General features: G+C 34.2%; 1 pseudogene; it reads left to right on the top strand.

The window, feature by feature from the left end:
- Positions 1-12,149, top strand: part of LOC127561398 (28S ribosomal protein S10, mitochondrial-like) — a 47,967-nt pseudogene extending 35,818 nt beyond the window's left edge.
- The last annotated feature ends 5,974 nt before the right edge of the window (positions 12,150-18,123 follow it).

Raw genomic sequence — 18,123 nt, 5'->3', positions numbered from 1 at the left:
CAAAAAACACATCTTTTTTTTTTTCATAATTATAATTTTTTATTGACAGAACCCATGCCTGGGTAATTTGTTACATTTTGCACTCACTTCTGTTCCGATTTTTCCCCTCTCTCTCTCCACCCCCTCCCCAGATGGCAAGCAGTCTTATACATGTTAAATATGTCACAATATATGTGTGCAGAGCCAAACAGTTCTCTTGTTGCACAGGAAGAATTGGATTCAGAAGGTAAAAATAAACCAGGAAGAAAAACAAAAAATGCAAACAGTTTACATTCATTTCCCAGTGTTCTTTCTTTGGGTGTAGCTGCTTCTGTCCATAACTGATCAATTGAAACTGAGTTAGATCTCTTTGTCAAAGAAATCCACTTCCTTCAGAATACATCCTCATACAGTATCGTTGTTGAAGTATATAATGATCTCCTGGTTCTGCTCATTTCACTTAGCATCAGTTCATGTAAGTTTCTCCAAGCCTCTCTGTATTCATCCTGCTGGTCATTTCTTACAAAACAATAATATTCCATAACATTCATATACCACAATTTACCCAACCATTCTCCAATTGATAAGCATCCATTCAATTTCCAGTTTCTAGCCACTACAATCAGGACTGCCACAAACAGTTTAGCACATACAGTTCCTCTTCCCTTCTTTAGTGTCTCTTTGGGGTATAAGCCCAGTGGTAGCACTGTTGAATCAAAGGGTATGCACAGTTTGATAACTTTTTGAGCAAAGTTCCAAATTGTTCTCCAGAATGGCTGGATGTATTCACAATTCCACCAACAATGTATTAGTGTCCCTGTTTTCCCATATCCCCTCCAACATTCCGCATTATCTTTCTCTGTCATTCTAGCCAATCTGACAGATATGTAGTGGTATCTCAGAGTTGTCTTAATTTGCATTTCTCTGATTAATAATAACTTGGAGAATCTTTTCATATGGCTAGAAATAGTTTCAATTTCTTCATCTGAGAATTGTCTGTTCATATCCTTTGATCATTTATCAATTGGAGAATGGCTTGATTTCTTATAAATTAGAGTCAGTTCTCTATATATTTTGGAAATGAGGCCTTTCTCAGAACCTTTGACTGTAAAAATGTTTTCCCAGTTTATTATTTCCCTTCTAATCTTGTCTGCATTAGTTTTGTTTGTACAAAAACTTTTCAATTTGATATAATCAAAATTTTCTATTTTGTAGTAAATAGTGATGTCTAATTCTTCTTTGGTCATAAATTCCTTCCTCTTCCACAGGTCTGAGAGGTAAACTATCCTAAGCTCTTTCAATTTATTTGTGATCTCATTCTTTATGCCTAGGTCATGAACCCATTTTGACCTTATCTTGTCTTGGTGTATGGTGTTAAGTGTGGGTCCATGCCTAGTTTCTGCCATACTAATTTCCAATTTTCCCAGCAATTTTTGTCAAATAGTGAGTTCTTATCCCCAAAACTGGGGTCTTTCGGTTTGTCAGACACTAGATTATTAAAGTTATTGGCTGTTTTGTCCTTTGAACCTGACCTATTCCATTGATCAACTAGTCTATTTCTTAGTCAATACCAAATGGTTTTGGTAACCGTTGCCAATTTGTTATATAATTTTAGATCTGGTACAGCTAGGTCACCTTCATCTTCATTTAATTTTTTTTTTTTTATTGATTCCCTTGAAATTCTTGACCTTTTGTTTTTCCATATGAACTTCGTTGTTATTTTTTCTAGGTCATTAAAATAGTTTTTTTGGGAGTCTGATTGGTACAGCTCTAAATAAATAGATTAGTTTAGGTAGTATAGTCATCTTTATTATATTTGCTTGCCCAATCCAAGAGCATTTAATATTTTTCCAGTTGGTTAGATCAGACTTAATTTGTGTGTAAAGTGTTTTGTAGTTTTGCTCATAAAGTTTCTGATTTTCTCTTGGCAGATAGATTCCTAAATATTTTATACAATCAGTAGTTACTTTAAATGGAATTTCTCTTTGTAACTCTAACTGTTGGATTTTGTTAGTGATCTATAAGAATGCTGATGACTTATGCAGGTTTATTTTGTATCCTGAAACTTTGCTAAAGGTGTGGATTATTTCTAATAACTTTTTAGTAGAATCTCTGGGGTTCTCTAAGTATGCCATCATATCATCAGCAAAGAGTGATAATTTGGTTTCCTCATTGCCTACTCTAATTCCTTTAATCTCTTTCTCAACTCTTATTGCCAAAGCTAGCATTTCTAATATACTATTGAATAGTAACAGTGATAATGGTCAACCTTGTTTCACTCCTGATATTATTGGGAATGGTTGCAGTTTTTCCCCATTACATATGATGCTTACTGATGGTTTTAAATAGATACTACTGATTGTTGTAAGGAAAAGTCCATTTATTCCTATGCTCTCAAATGTTTTTAATAGGAATGGATTTTGGATTTTATCAAATGCTTTTTCTGCATCTATTGAGATGATCATATGGTTTTTTTAATTTGGTTATTAATATGGCCAATTATACTGATAGTTTTCCTAATATTGAGCCAGCCCTGCATTCCTGGTATAAATCCTACTTGATTGTGGTATATTATCCTGGGGATGATTTTCTGTAGACTTTTTGCTAATATCTTATTTAAGATTTTAGCATCAATATTCATTAGGGAGATTAGTCTATAATTTTCTTTCTCTGTTTTTAACCTACCTGGTTTAGGTATTAGTACCATATCTGTATCATAAAAGAAATTTGGTAAGACTCCTTCATTCCCTATTTTTTCAAATACTTTATATAGCATTGAGGCTAATTGTTCTTTAAATGTTTGGTAGAATTCACATGTAAATCCATTTGGTCCTGGGGATTTTTTTTTTTTTTTAGGGAGTTGATTAATAGCTTGTTTTATTTCTTTTTTTGAAATAGGACTATTTAAGCAATTTACTTCCTCCTTTGTTAATCTGGAAAGCCTATATTTTTGGAGGTAGTCATCTATTTCACTTAGGTTATCAAATTTATTGGCATAAAGTTGGGCAAAGTAACCTTTTATTATTTCTTTTTTTTAAATTTTTATTTAATAATTACTTTATATTACCTTTTATTATTTCTTTAATTTCTTCTTCATTGGTGGAAAGTTCTCCCTTTTCATTTTTAAGACTACTAATTTGATTTTCCTATATCCTTTTTCTAATCAGATTTACCAAAGGTTTATCAATTTTATTGTTTTTTTCTTAAAACCAACTCTTAAGTTTTATTTATTAGTTCAATAGCTTTTTTTACTTTCAATATTATTAATTTCTCCTTTTAATTTTAGAATTTCAAATTTAGTAATTGATTGGGGGGGGGTTAATTTGGTCTTTTTCTAGATTTTAAAGTTGCAAGCACAATTCATTGATTTTCTCTTTCTCTGTTTTATTCAAGTGAGCCTTTAAGGATATAAAATCTCCCCTTATTGCCGCTTTGGCTGCATCCCACAAATCTTGGTATGATGTCTCATCATTGTCATTATCTTGAGTGAAATTATTAATTGTGCCTATAATTTGCTGTTTCACCCAATCATTCTTTAAGATGAGATTATTTAGTTTCCAATTACTTTTTAGTCTATTTACCCCTAACTTTTTGTTGAATGTAATTTTTATTGCATTGTAATCTGAAAATAAAGCATTTACTATTTCTGCCTTCCTGCATTTAATTTTGAGGTCTTTGTGTGCTAATATATGGTCAATTTTTGTGTAGGTTCCATGAACTGCTGAGAAAAAAGTATACTTCTTTCTGTCACTATTCAGTTTTCTCCAGAGATCTATCATACCTAGTTTTTCTAATATTCTATTTACCTCTTTAATTTCTTTCTTATTTGTTTTGTGGTTTGATTTACCTAATTCAGAGAGTGCAAGATTGAGATCTCCCACTATTATAGTTTTGCTGTCTATTTCTTCTCGCAACTCTCTTAACTTCTCCTTTAGGAAGTTAGATGCTATACTTGGTGCATATATTTTAATATTGATATTTCTTCATTGTCTATAGTACCGTTTAGCAAATATATAGTTTCCTTCCTTATCTCTTTTAATTAGATCAATTTTTCCTTTTGCTTGATCTGAGATAAGGATGGCTATTCCTGCTTTTTTGACTTCACCTGAAGCATAATAGATTCTGTTCCAGCCTTTTACCTTTACACTGTATGTATCTCCCTGTTTTAAATGTGTTTCCTGTAAACAACATATTGTAGGGTTCTGACTTTTGATCCAGTCTGCTAGCCACTTCCACTTAATGGTCTATATGGTTAATGGTCTTAATGGTCTTAATGGTTCATCCCATTCACATTTACTGTTAAAATTACTAATTCTGTATTTCCTGCCTTTCTAATATCCCCAGATTATGCTTTTCTTTTTCTTGCCCCCTTTTCCCTCCTTCCCTAATATTAAACTTAATGGTCCCACTTGCATCATGCAGCTCTCCCTCTTTAGGATCCCTTTGAATCTCCTTGATTTGATCTCCTCCCTTTGAATCCCTTCCCCTTTCTTGTACCCTTTTCCCTTGTCCTCTCCCACTTTTTCATGAGGTGAGAGAAGATTCTCTGTAAAACAAATATGTCAATTATTTCCTCTTTGCACTGACTCTGATGAGAGTAGGAGTCACACAATGTTCCTCCCCTCTCTAAGTTCCCTCAGATATGACAGGTTTCCTTTGCCTCATTGTTGCATGTAGTTTCCCTCTTTTTATTTCCCCTTTTCCCTTTTTCTGACTCTCCCCTTTCCATTTCTACTTCCCTTTTTTATGTTATATCAGTAAAATCAAATTATACATATGGCTTTTATGTATATCCACAACAAAAATACAGTTCTCAAGAGTTCCTTTTATCTTTTTCTACTTCTCTTGAGTTCTGTTGTTGGAGATCAAATTTTTTGTTTAAGTCTGGTTTTTTCCTTAGAAACAAATGGAATTCCTCTGTTTCATTAAATGTCCATTTTCTTCCATGGAAAAAAATGCTCAGCTTACCTGGGTAATTTATTCTTGGCTGCATTCCAAGTTCTTTTGCCTTTCGGGATATCAGATTCCAGGCCTATAATGGGCTAAGGCTTGAGTTGATGCACTGAGGTCCCAAGCATGTGAGGCTAAATAGTAATTGGACCATACTCTATTAATATATATGCTTGGAGAAAGAATGGCCCCTGCCCACTCTTTGTGCAAGTCCTCATGTGTTGTATAGGAAATGACGTTTTTGGTGGGTAGAGTCAGGGGAGGGGAGAAGGAAGCGGAAAGAGAGACTGCTGGCTGGTGTCTTGACACAGCTACTCGAATTGCTATCGCAATCCTTCTTCATCTCTACTGAGAATAAAGATTGAAGATATTTCCCTTAACCTGAATTCCTGACTCTGGCTGATTTTAAATACACAGTCATCACACAGGCACTTTGATCCTTTAATGTTGAGGCAGCCAGATCTTGCACGACCCTTATTGTGGCACCTTGGTATTTGAATTGTTTTTTCCTGGCTGCTTGTAATATTTTTTTTTTAGTCTGAAAATTCTGAAATTTGGCTACAATATTCCTTGGAGTCTTTATTTTAGGGTCTTTTTCAGAAGATGTTCGATGAATTCTTTCAACGCCTATTTTACCTTCCGGTTCTATTACTACTGGGCAGTTCTCTTTGATGTTTTCCTGTAAAATAATATCTAGGCTCTTTTTTTCATCATAATTTTTGGGCCAATGATCCTCAGGTTCTCTCTCCTAGATCTATTTTCCAGGTCTGTTGTTTTCCCAAGTAAATATTTTACATTGTTTTCCAATCTTTCATTTTTTTGGTTTTGCTTGATTGATTCTTGATGTCTCAATGAATCAGCCATTTCTATTTGTTCAGTTCTGATTTTTAGTGAGTTATTTTCTTCATTAGCTTTTTTTTTTTTTTTTAACTTCTTTTTGTATATGTCCAATTGAGTTTTTAAATGAGTTGTTTTGCTCTATGGAATTTTTTTCCATTTCACTAATTTTTTTTTTTTTGGTGAGTTTTTTTTTTTTTCCACTTCTGTTTCCCTGCACTTCTTGAGAGTTTTTTTTTTACCTTTTCCAATTCGCATTTCAGGAAGTTGTTGCTCTTGCATAGCTTCTCTTTCCTTTCCCCATTTTCTTCTAGTTCTCTTTTAAGGTTTTTAATAGTCTCTTCTAGGAGAGCCTTTTGTGTTGGGGACCAACCATTGTCTGGAGATTGCTATTAGTCCCCTCAGGTTGAAAAGCTGCTCTCTTTCTGTATAGAAACTATCAATCATCCTTTTGATTTTTTTACTCATTTTGTTAAAGCCTGTAGGGTCTGCCTTCAGAGCCAGGAGGTTACCAGCTTCTCTGCAGAGCAGTGATAGGTTTATGGATAGATAGCTCTCCTGCCAGCCGGCTACAAAAAGCAGTGAGGTACTGGAGTGCTCTGGGAAAGAGTTCCCCATCTGGAAGTAACTCAGGCCTGCAGGGCTCAGCTGGGAAAGTGCCCTGCAAAGAACCCCCCTGTGTGGGATAATGACTGCCCTGGGGCTAGACGCTGAGCAGTAAGAGTTTCACTACCCCAAGCCAAAGCCTGCCCTGGGTATATGTGGGTATTAGTGAGTGAGCAATGAATGGCCCTGCAGGGACCAGAAATGTCTGCCAGGGAAGCACAGTCTGCTGGGGAAGTTTTATTGCCCCAGGCCGAGCTCCACACTGTGCAAATTAGAGGCTGCCCAGGCTGTGCCCCCCTGCTATGCAGATTTGTAACTGCCCTCCTCTTTCTCCCCTCCCCTCTCCCCTCTCCCCCCACATGCAAAAGCCCCAAACTGCAGGATGTGGCTGCAGGGCTGTGTTAAGGGTCTGCCTGGATCACTTCTGGATTTGAGTGGTTACACCCAGATCTTGTTGGGTTCTGGCATTTGTTAGCATACCCTCTTGTTGTAGGCTTTAATTTCTCTGCCAATTTACTGCTTTGTAATCAAGGCAGAGCAATTAGCCTATAGCAGAGTCGTTTCTATAACTTCTCTAACTACAGAGATCACCCCCGCCCTTGGTCTGCTCAGGATGCTAGCCTCTTGCTGCCTGAGCTGATCTGTTCCTGGCCCCTCAGGACAAAACTTTCCTGGTAATCTTCCAGATTATTTTCTGTTGGTAAGTTGTGTGCTTCTAATGTTCATGAATTTAAACAGTGAAGAGCTATTTTTGAGGCTGAATTTAATAGTTGGTTATGAGGAGAATGAAAGGAGCTTAGAAAGTCATGTGTGCCTTCTCTGCCATCTTGGCTCTGCCCCCAAGAATGTGGGTTCTGATTTTTCTTTCACAAAATGACAAATATGGAAATATATTTAGAATGATTGTACATGTCCAACCTATATCAGATTGCTTCCTGTCTTGGAGAGAGGGGAGGGAAGGGAGAGAGAGAAAAAAAATTTGGAACTCAAAATCTTATAAGAAATGACTGTTGAAAAATTATTTTTACATGCAATTGAAAATTTTAAATACTACTAATTTTTTTTTAATTTTTATTTAATGATTACTTTATATTGACAACATTATCCCTTGCACTCGTTTCTTTTCCGATTTTTTTCCCCCTCCCTCCATCCCCTCCCCTAGATGGCAAGCAGTCCTTTATATGTTGGATATGTTGCAGTATTTCCTAGATACAATATATGTTTACAGAACCGAACAGTTCTCTTGTTGCATAGGGAGAATTGGATTCAGAAGGTATAAATAACCCGGGAAGAAAAACAAAAATGCAGATAGTTCACATTCGTTTCCCAGTGTTCTTTCTTTGGGTGTAGCTGCTTTTGTCCGTCATTTATCAATTGAAACTTAGTTAGGTCTGTTTGTCAAAGAAATCCACTTCCATCAAAATATGTCCTCATACAATATCATTGTCGAAGTGTATAATGATCTCCTGGTTCTGCTCATTTCACTTAGCATCAGTTCATGTAAGTCTGGCCAATCCTTTCTGTATTCATCCTGCTGGTCATTTCTTACAGAACAATAATATTCCATAACATTCATATACCACAATTTACCCAGCCATTCTCCAATTGATGGGCATCCATTCATTTTCCAGTTTCTAGCCACTACAAATAGGGCTGCCACAAACATTTTGGCACATACAGGTCCCTTTCCCTTCTTTAGTATTGCTTTGGGATATAAGCCCAATAGAAACACTGCTGGATCAAAGGGTATGCACAATTTGATAATTTTTTGGGCATAATTCCAGATTGTTCTCCAGAATGGTTGGATTCGTTCACAACTCCACCAACAATGCATTAGTGTCCCAGTTTTCCCGCATCCCCTCCAACATTCATCATTATTTTTTCCTGTCATCTTAGCCAATCTGACAGGTATGTAGTGGTATCTCAGAGTTGTCTTAATTTGCATTTCTCTGATCAATAATGATTTGGAACACTCTTTCATATGGGTGGTAATAGTTTCTATTTCATCCTCTGAAAATTGTCTGTTCATATCCTTTGACCATTTATCAATTGGAGAATGGCTTGTAAATACTACTAAATTAAAAAAAATTTCCACACAGAACCAGCAGCACTATCATTCCTGCTAATAATCAAGATTGGAGAAAAGAACTCTTAGATACATTGTTCTAGTATAAAACCTGCTCCTTATTTAGATTCATGATGAATTTTATGATTTTTCAAATTTTAATGTTGTCACTTGTTCTTTCCTCCTAGGAGAGTGAGGAAATGATAAGTACCCATTTATTAAGTTGATAAATTCAGGAAGATGGATGCTTTTTGTTTTATCACTTGTTCTATGCTTCACATTTTAAATTACATTAATATAAATGGTATTGGTAATTTTTGTTGTATCATTTTGATTTTGATATTTCTTGTTGCTCTTTCCTCTCTAGTCAACTCCTCTCAGGAAGACTTGAGGATAGAGGACCTTGAAAGTAACCTCCTTGCTTCCTGGAATTTTCTGTGCAAAAAGCAGATTAGATTGTTTTTATTTATTCTATGCCAATTATTTTTGCTTAAATACTATAATTATGTTAATGTGTAAATCTAGTTTTTCTAATTGTCTAGTTTTCCTATTATTATTTACTATTTTCTCCTTTTTTGTTCACCTCTTCCATTTAAGCTTCCAAGAAGATTGGAAAAGATTCAAAGCTATTACTAAACTGGTGAAGTAGAACAAACTTTATTTCATTTGAAAGTTATTGGGCTTCATGGGTGTTAGGTATGTCATCACATACAACAAGGAAGCCCTAACTCATGGGAAGTAGTCCTTGTCATAGAGAATGATGCTGTTCCACAACCAAGATCTTGTTATGTTCCACTTTTGACTGGAAGTTTTGCAGTTGTAGCTTTAGCTTAATATAACTTCAATACCCTCCTAACAGAAGGATATTAAATTGGGCCTAGATCAATGATTCTGTCCCTATTTGGAAGTAATTATATTTCACTTAAAATCAGTATCTCCCAGGGGATATGACATTGTGCCTCGACCCAACCATTTTTGTTGCTGTTGGTATACTTCTACCACCTTTTTCTTTATGTATTATCTGAGTCTATGGCTCCTGGATCCTTGACTTTGACAAAGTTATCAATTGTATCCATAGCTTTACCTTCCCTAATATAACAATGGGATTTTTGTTTTTTCTGTGCCAGAGTTTGTCTCTTAAAACAACTACGCATGAGTCCAAATATGTTTCCTTAGCAAATTTCACCAGAAATGGCATAGATTGAATTAAACCTGAAAAGAGGTTTGCCAGATAAATGGTAACTCCCACTACTTTTACATAGACTTTAGTGTTCCCAGGTCAGTTTTTCCTCTGTAGGGGTAAGGCTTATGCCTTTCTTCCCCTAAATTGGTTTGGAACTTGTAGGATTGCATATTTAATTTTATCAGTCTTAGTCTTTATTCATACCATTGAATTGGTGGGAAGAAATACTACTAGAAATCTGGGTGGATAGTAGTGAAAAAAAGAAACATTAGTGAGTAATTCTATGAATGAAAATGGCAGGAGGATGAAGATTCCATGGTCTCTGTTTCCATTCATTGGAGTGACAGTATTGGTCAGACTTATAGAAATCTATCACTTGAAATTGGGAAATTTATTCAGAACCCTCGTAAATTTATTTCCTTCCTCCAAACTGAGGTAGATTCCCCAGTACAATTGGCCTTATAAAACTGAATGCTCCCAAATCTTATTACAACATCACAAGGGTCTATGCTATGAACAATCAATTTTGTTCTCATATGAACTAGTCAGGGAAAATAACAATGAACTTTCATGAAATTCAATTTGTTATAGCGGAATTGCCTGAACCAAATGATCTTTGATGAAATCCTTTTTTCCTGGTTTATTTGGTCACAAGGCAATTTGTCACCACAAGCAAATGGCCTCTTGTTGCTATATGTATGATTTTTATTCTTTGGCCCATGGATTAATTATTAAGATTTGGGAGAGATTGACATCTAGCGGTCTTTTCAAGCTGTGCAATTCTGATTCTGATTCTGAGGATATGATAAACCTTATTGTTTTGGCATATAGATAGGTAACTAAGAAGGAGTAGACTAATTCTTCACCTTTAATCAAAAGGAAGTAATTGAGATGAAGTGAAGACTAGGTACAAAATGAAATTAGTTTGGTGGAGGAATCAAAAGAACCAATCACATTCTATCTTACCAACCCTGATCAACACTTTGTGCTACCATATGTATTCTCCTCCATCTTGTTGTTTTTCTGTAAATTATTCATGAGAAATCAGATGATAATACCATCCATTATTCATAAATGCAGGTGGATGCAATTAACCAACATTCCACTAGTCTATGAATAGAAAGATCCAGAAATCTACTTATTTCCTTCTGAACTACACCAAAACTAATTTTTTCTCCTAATTTGGATTGCTCTTAATCTTTCCACCAATGAAATGAGTCCTTTATCAGAGAAACTTGGTGTCAAAGTTTTTGATAGGGCTTCATTGTCTATGGTATTTGTAATTTTCCTGATTAATTCTTTTAATTAGGTCTGTTTTTGCTTTTGTTTGGTCTGCAATTGTGATTGCTACTTCTGCCTTTAAAAAAAAAAAAGTATTTTATTTTCCCCCAATTACATATAAAGGCAATTTTTAGTATTCATTTTTATAAAATTTTGAGTTCCAAATTTTTCTCCTTTTCTTTCTCCTCTCCCATCTTCCTAAAATAGTAAGCAATTTGATATAGGTTATATGTGTGCAAGCAATCATGTAAAACATATTTCCATATAGTCACAGTTGTGAAAGAAGAAACAAATCAAAAGGGGAGGAAAAAACACACAAAATGAAGTAATTGAAAGCAGTATGCTTAAATTTGCATTCAGAGTCTCTCAGTTTTTTACCTGGGTGTGAGTAGCATTTTCCCTCATGAGTTCTTTGTAATTGACTTCAATCATGTTGCTGATACTGTGTATGAGGTTTTCTGGTTCTGTTCACTTCATTTTATATTAGTTTGTACAAGTCTCTCCCGGCTTTTCTGAGATGTATTTGTATATCATTTCTTATTGAGCAATAGTATTCTATTAAATTTATATATCACAACTTGTTCAGCCACTTCCCAATTAATGGGCATCTCCTCAATTTCAAATGTTTTGCCACAACAAAAATATATTTTTGTGGAGAAGGATGGCTGTATGGGCTTTTTTGCCTATGATAGACTCTGAGGATCTTTTCTCTAAGCCATTCTAAAAACATTACCACAGAGGTGGTTTTCTTTTCAACCCCCATTTGAAGTGGGAACAGTTTTCAAGCTTGCATAGGGATGTCAGGAGTGGTAAAGACAAACCTAAGATCTCCATTTCTGATAAACCAGATATATTATATAAGTGCCTGTCAGTTTTAGTAAAAGGCCATGATAGGATTGTATTGGATAATTATGAATATTTTGCTGTACTTGAGGCTAAAGAACTTGATATCTCCATTAAAAAGGTACATTAATTTCCAAGGAAAGTAGAACTTCTTACTCTTCTCAAATCAGTACATATTTTCAAAAAGCAGAATTCAGTATGAAATGAGAACATATTACAAATGTTTAGAATTATAAACATTTAACTGGAAGTACAATAGATGTCTATTTGGAATATATCCAATGAAACTTACCTGAAGTCATTGCCATGGAAGTAACAAAGACCAGATCAGAATAGTTACCAAAAGACATCAAAGAACCACTTTGGGAAAAGGTGGAAGAGGAAGAAAAAGCAAGCAAAGCATGAAGATAATCTCTTTACATCTGGTTTTGAAATGGATACATCTTTACATCCATGTCACAAATGATCAGCAGTTTCTTTAAAATCTTAACCTGCTTGTCTCTTGATTTTAAGAAATTTAATTTTAGTGGAGTGAATTATAATGTAAGGGCATCTTTTGAAGTTATTTATAGCCTTTATTATTTCAGGACTTGCTTTTAGATCATTGAGCAAACTTTTTAAACTATTGCACAATAAAAATTATGTTAAGATTTATAGACAGAGATGTTAATTTGATGCCACTACTTGACTGGCATTTGAGTGAAATCTGTCCATTTAAAAATCAGTATATTTTAAACTTATTTCTTTTGGGGATTTTTTTCTTTTTTAATTGTTGAGAGAATAATAATGTAAGCACTTTTGACCATTTTAATTGTGAAACATTGCCAGTTCTTGATAGAGGTCAACAATATAGAATTATATCTCCAGGAGGAGTTTGTCTATAACTATCACTACTAATTGGTATTCAGAGGGGGAAACATTTTGTCTGAGATCACACAGGCAGTTATTGTCAGATCACAGAGATATTATGAATCCAATTTAGTTCTCTTTCTATGGTATAATTTATTATTTTAATCATTATTTTACTTTGGGATCTTTCTAATGTATTGGCAGGCTTTTCAATTTTGGATTGTTTGATTCAGACTTTAAAATTAGGAGTTGGTTTGAATTAATAAAATAAGCATATTTGTGATGTTCTTCAAGAGTTAAGGGTGAACATGTGATAATGAGCATTGCCATGGGTTGCAATATATGTTGCTTTATAGCTCAATCCAAACTGTTTTTTTACTTGGGCTACATAGTAGTGACATGTCAGGACATTTAGGAACACTGCATTCACTTCCTTATTAAGCATTCATTACATGTTTGCTTTGCTAGGTGCTGTGGGAGATGTAAAATAAAGAAGAGTAAGATCAATGATAGAAGAAGAAAGTTGTGGTTTTATATAATATCTCTGGTTTCTACATTAATTGTATTCAATATTTTTATAACTACTTTGTATAGTGTTTTGTATATATCAAGATCATTTCCCCTTCTCAATAAAAAAAAAGTGTTTAATACTTTTTGTAAGTTGGTTCACCTTGGAGATGAGTTCATTTTTCTGTTCATTCAAAAATACTTGCTATGTTAGTTAATATTTGCTTACGTTTGTTATGTTAGATATTGAGTTAGATGTGTTTTTGTTGGGGTGACAATGGTACAAAAACCCAAGTTCACTAATCAGGAAGGCTATAGTCTAGTAATTATAATACCTACAACAAACATTTTGTTTTATGAATTGGAATACTAGTTCTTTCCATCTTAGTACCAAATATCACTGCTTTAGTGACATTTTTACTTGTATGTTAGATAAATATAATTTATATAAATAGATGGAAAAGATAAACACAATAGCCTTCTATTTCATGATCTCTGCTAGCTCGTAGTCAACTTGGTAATTTCTGTCATTCACAAGTGCTCCAATCAAAAGTTTAAATGTAAAAACAGTTCTTGCTGTCAGAAGCCAGTTAAACAATTATTAAAGAGAAAAGAGATTCTTAGTAAAAACAAGATGCGATATACTGGGAAACTGAGCTTTTTTTGTAAGTACAGAGCAAAAGAATTTGACTGATTTCTTTGACTTCAGACTGAAATAGTGATTGCAAAAACAAAAATAAAACACATGGGCATACACACACATAACATATGTGTGGGCAGCTAGTTGGTCCAGTGAATAGAGCACTTATTAAAAAAAAGAACCAACAAAGAAGACAAAAACTATACCATAGAAATATACTATGCAAACAGGGAAGACTGAGGTTCATCCTCAAAGAAGGACACTGAAGTAAAAAGAGCTTCTTCTATCCTAAAGAGTGATGTGAAATGACTCCCTGCCCAAAGAGAATTTGTAGAAAAACTCAAAAGAGAATTTAAAAATCAAATGAGAGATACTGAGAAAAAACTAAAAAAAAAAAAAAAAAAAAACAAGAAAAACAAGAAGATTATGAAAAAAAAGTTAATCAACTAGAAAAGGAGATATAGAATCTCAAAGATGAAAATAATTCTTTGAAAATTAGAATTAGACATATGGAAGCCAGTGAAGCTATGAGAGATCAAGAAATAACAACAAAAAAAAAAATTATAAAGAAGGAAAAAAATAGAACAGAATGTGAAACATAAGAAACATGACAGATTTGGAGAACAGATCAAGAAGAGAAAATATAAGAATAATTGGACTGCCTGAAAGTTGTGACCAAAAAAGGATCTTGACACAATTATTCAAGAAATGATCCAAGAAAATTGTCCTGGAGTGATAGAACATGAGGGAAAAATACAAATAGAAAAAAAAAAAAAATACACCAATCACCATCTCAATAAGATCCTTTGTGGAAAATATATAGGAGCATTATTGCCAAATTTCAAAAATCCCTCATCAAAGAAAATATTTTTGCAAGAAACGAGAAAATAAAGCAATTCAAATATACTGGAGCTACAATTAGAACTGTACAGGACTTGGTGGAATTGTGAATACACCCAACCATTCTGGAGAGTAATTTGGAACTATGCTCAACAAGTTATCAAACTATGCATATTCTTTGATCCAGCAATGTTCCCACTGCACATATATCCCAAAAAGATCATAAAGAAGGGAAAGGGATCTGTATGTGCACGAATGTTTGTGGCAGCCCTTTTTGTAGTGTCCAGAAACTGGAAACTGAGTAGATGCCCATCAATTGGAAAATGGTTGAATAAATTGTGGTATATGAATATTATAGAATATTATTGTTCAGTAAGAAATGACAAACAGGACAATTTCAGAAAGGCCTGGAGAGACTTACATGAACTGATGCTGAATGAAACAAGCAGGGCCAGGAGATCATTATATACTTCAACCACAATACTATATGATGATCAATTCTGATGGACCTGGCCATCTTCAGCAGTGAGATGAACCAAATCAGTTCCAATGGTGCAGTAATGAACTGAACCAGTGAAAGAACTCTGGGAGATGACTAAGAACCATTACATTGAATTCCCAATCCCTATATTTTCACCAGCCTGCATTTTGGATTTCCTTCACAGGCTAATTGTACAATATTTCAGAGTCTGATTCTTTTTGTACAGAAAAATAATGGTTTGGTCAAGTATACTTATTGTGTATCTAATTTATAATTTAATATATTTAACATATACTGGTCATCCTGCTATCTAGGGGAGGGGGTGGGGGAAGGAGGGAAAAAATTGGAACAAAAGGTTTGGCAATTGTCAATGCTGTAAAATTACCCATATATATAACTTGTAAATCAAAAGCTATAAAAAAAAAAAAAAAAAAAGAATTGTACAGGACTTATTAGCAATCACAATAAAAGACTGAAAATCCTGGAATCATATCTACTGGCAATCAAAAGGACTAGGTCTGTGGCCAAAAATATCATATCCAGCAAAATTATAATATTAACCAAGATAAAATGGACCTTCAGTGAACTTGTAGATTTTCAAGACTTTCTATCAGTCAAACATGAACATAATAGAAAATTTAACATATAAAAGCCAATATCAAAGATCAGTTTCAAGAAACTTATCATGGATAAATTGATTGTTTTTTCACATGGGAAATGTATAGCAAATATTTAAGATTGACATCAACAATATGACATTTCAAAAGAAAGATTGGGGCATAGTTAAGGTAAAAATAGTAATTATCTCATATAAATGAGGTGCAGAGGGAGAATAGACACAGAGGAATTAGAGAGGGGAGATCTCATGGTTCTGAAAACCTACTCATATTAGGAATAGGTTAAATAGGCAACACTACATATATACTATGAAGGATTTAGCACTCTCCAAAATTTATAAAGAAATCAGGGGAGAGAGATAGGCAGACAGGGAAGGAAAGAATGAAATAAGACAAGAGAGGGATTCATGGATGGGAGGAGGTTACGTAATAGCAAGGCAAATTAGGAGCAGAATTAAAGCAAAGGGTCAACGGGGATAGGAAAGATATGTGTGTGTATGTACACATCTACATATGTATCTATAAATATATCCTTTCTTAATTATAGCCTACTTGGGAGGGGGGAGAGAGAAAAGGAGGGAAAAAAAGAATAAAGTAAAAATGGTGTGCAGCAGAAAACAAAAGAACAATTCACAGGGAAGTACAGAAAAGATGGACACTCATGCATCAAATTTATTCTAACATAAATACTTTCTTGAATAGGTATTTGTTGTTACATATTTTGAATCCTCCCTGATGTTCTGCTGGGGTACATGATAATGTTCTCTTTTGTTTTGTTTCATTTTTGTTTTGTATTCCTTTTCTGTTTTTCTTTTTTCTTATTCTGTTTCTTTGCATAAAATAAATTTGGGGAAAAATCAAATTTGTTCCTTGAATTTTTTTTTTCCTGACCAAAAGTTTATTTTAATCTGCGCCCCCTCCCCATCGCTCTTCACTTTCTCTATTTTCCTTTTAGGTAAGATACAGCCAAATGACTGTTTATATGTATTTCTCTTTCCTTGAATCAATTCTGATGATTGTAGGGTTTAAGTTTTTCCCATCGTTCTCTACCAGTTCCCCTATATTGTAAAAATCTGTTCTCATTTATCACTTTTATGAGATTCCCCATTTTTTCCTGCTCCCTTCTCCCAGGGCATTTTTTCTTATCCCTTTATTTATTTAATTTTTGAGAGCATCCCAACATACTTGGCTTATACTTATGCCCTCTCTTTCTATAGATTCTACCTGTCCTAATAATGAAAAAGTTTTTTAAGTTATATGTATCATTTTCTTATAGGAAGGTAAATTCTTTAACTTTATTAAGTCCATTATTATTTTTCTTTTATGTTTACCTTTTTATGCTTTTCTTGAATCTTGTGTTTAAATGTCATATTTTCTATTCAACTTTGGTATTTTCATCAGGAATTCTTGGAAGTCTATTTCATTAAATATTAATTTTCTTACCTACAGGATTATACTCAGTATATACTCTACTGAATAAATTATTCTTGGGTATAATCCTAGCTCCTTTGCCTTTCAGAATATTATATTCTAGCCTTTCAATCCTTCAATGTGAAAATTGCTAACTCCTGTGTTATCCTGACTATGCCTCCATAATATTTGAATAGTTTCTTATTGATTGCTTACTGTATTTTTTACTTAACCTGATAACTCTAGAATTGGAGTATAGTATGCCTTGGATATAAATTTTTTATCCAAATTTTTATCCAAAAATTAGGATCCTTTTAGAAACTCCTTAGTGGACTCTTTCAATTTCTGTGTTACCTTCTGGATCCAAGATATTAGCACGAATTTCTTTTGTAATTTCTTGAAAGATGATTTCTAAGTTCTTTTTTGAATCATTGCTTTCAGTTAGTTCGATAATTTTTAAATTGTCTTGTTTGGTTCTATTTATCTGGCCAATTGTTTTTCTAATGAAATATTTCATAATGGAAGAAGCAAAGCCAAGTTGGCAGCGTAAAAGGTAGGAACTCTCCCAAGTTCTCCCCAAATCCCTTCCAAATGCTTTTAAATAATGACTCTAAAAATTTTAGAGTCCAAACCCACAAAAGGACAGAGTGAAACATTTTTCCAGCATAGTACAGCTCAGTATTAGAATTAGTAAGCACAGCCCCAACAAATCAGGAGCAGGCCTTTGAATCAGCAGTAAGGTGGCTGCAGAGCAGTGGCAACAGTAGTAGCAACAGCAGCTGTGGTTAAAGCAGCTATCAGAGGTCTGCACTCACAGATAGCAGAGGGGTTGAACAGCTGGTCAGAAAGAGGTCTCTTTATACTAGCACTGGGCCAGAACTCTGTTGCTTTGCCCATGCTCAGATTCAGGATATACTCCTGGTTCACAGTTTCAGGGCAAGGAAGAGCACTAGCATACTAGAATTTGCAGCCAGAGTGTATCAAAAACCCTTCTCACAGTTCCAGATTGGAAAGGAGTACTTATAATCATTCACA

The sequence above is a fragment of the Antechinus flavipes genome, chromosome 4 (genome assembly GCF_016432865.1).
Source record: "Antechinus flavipes isolate AdamAnt ecotype Samford, QLD, Australia chromosome 4, AdamAnt_v2, whole genome shotgun sequence".
NCBI lineage: Eukaryota > Metazoa > Chordata > Mammalia > Dasyuromorphia > Dasyuridae > Antechinus > Antechinus flavipes.
The sequence above is the reverse complement of the archived record's forward strand: the minus strand, read 5'-3'. Positions and strand labels throughout refer to the sequence as shown.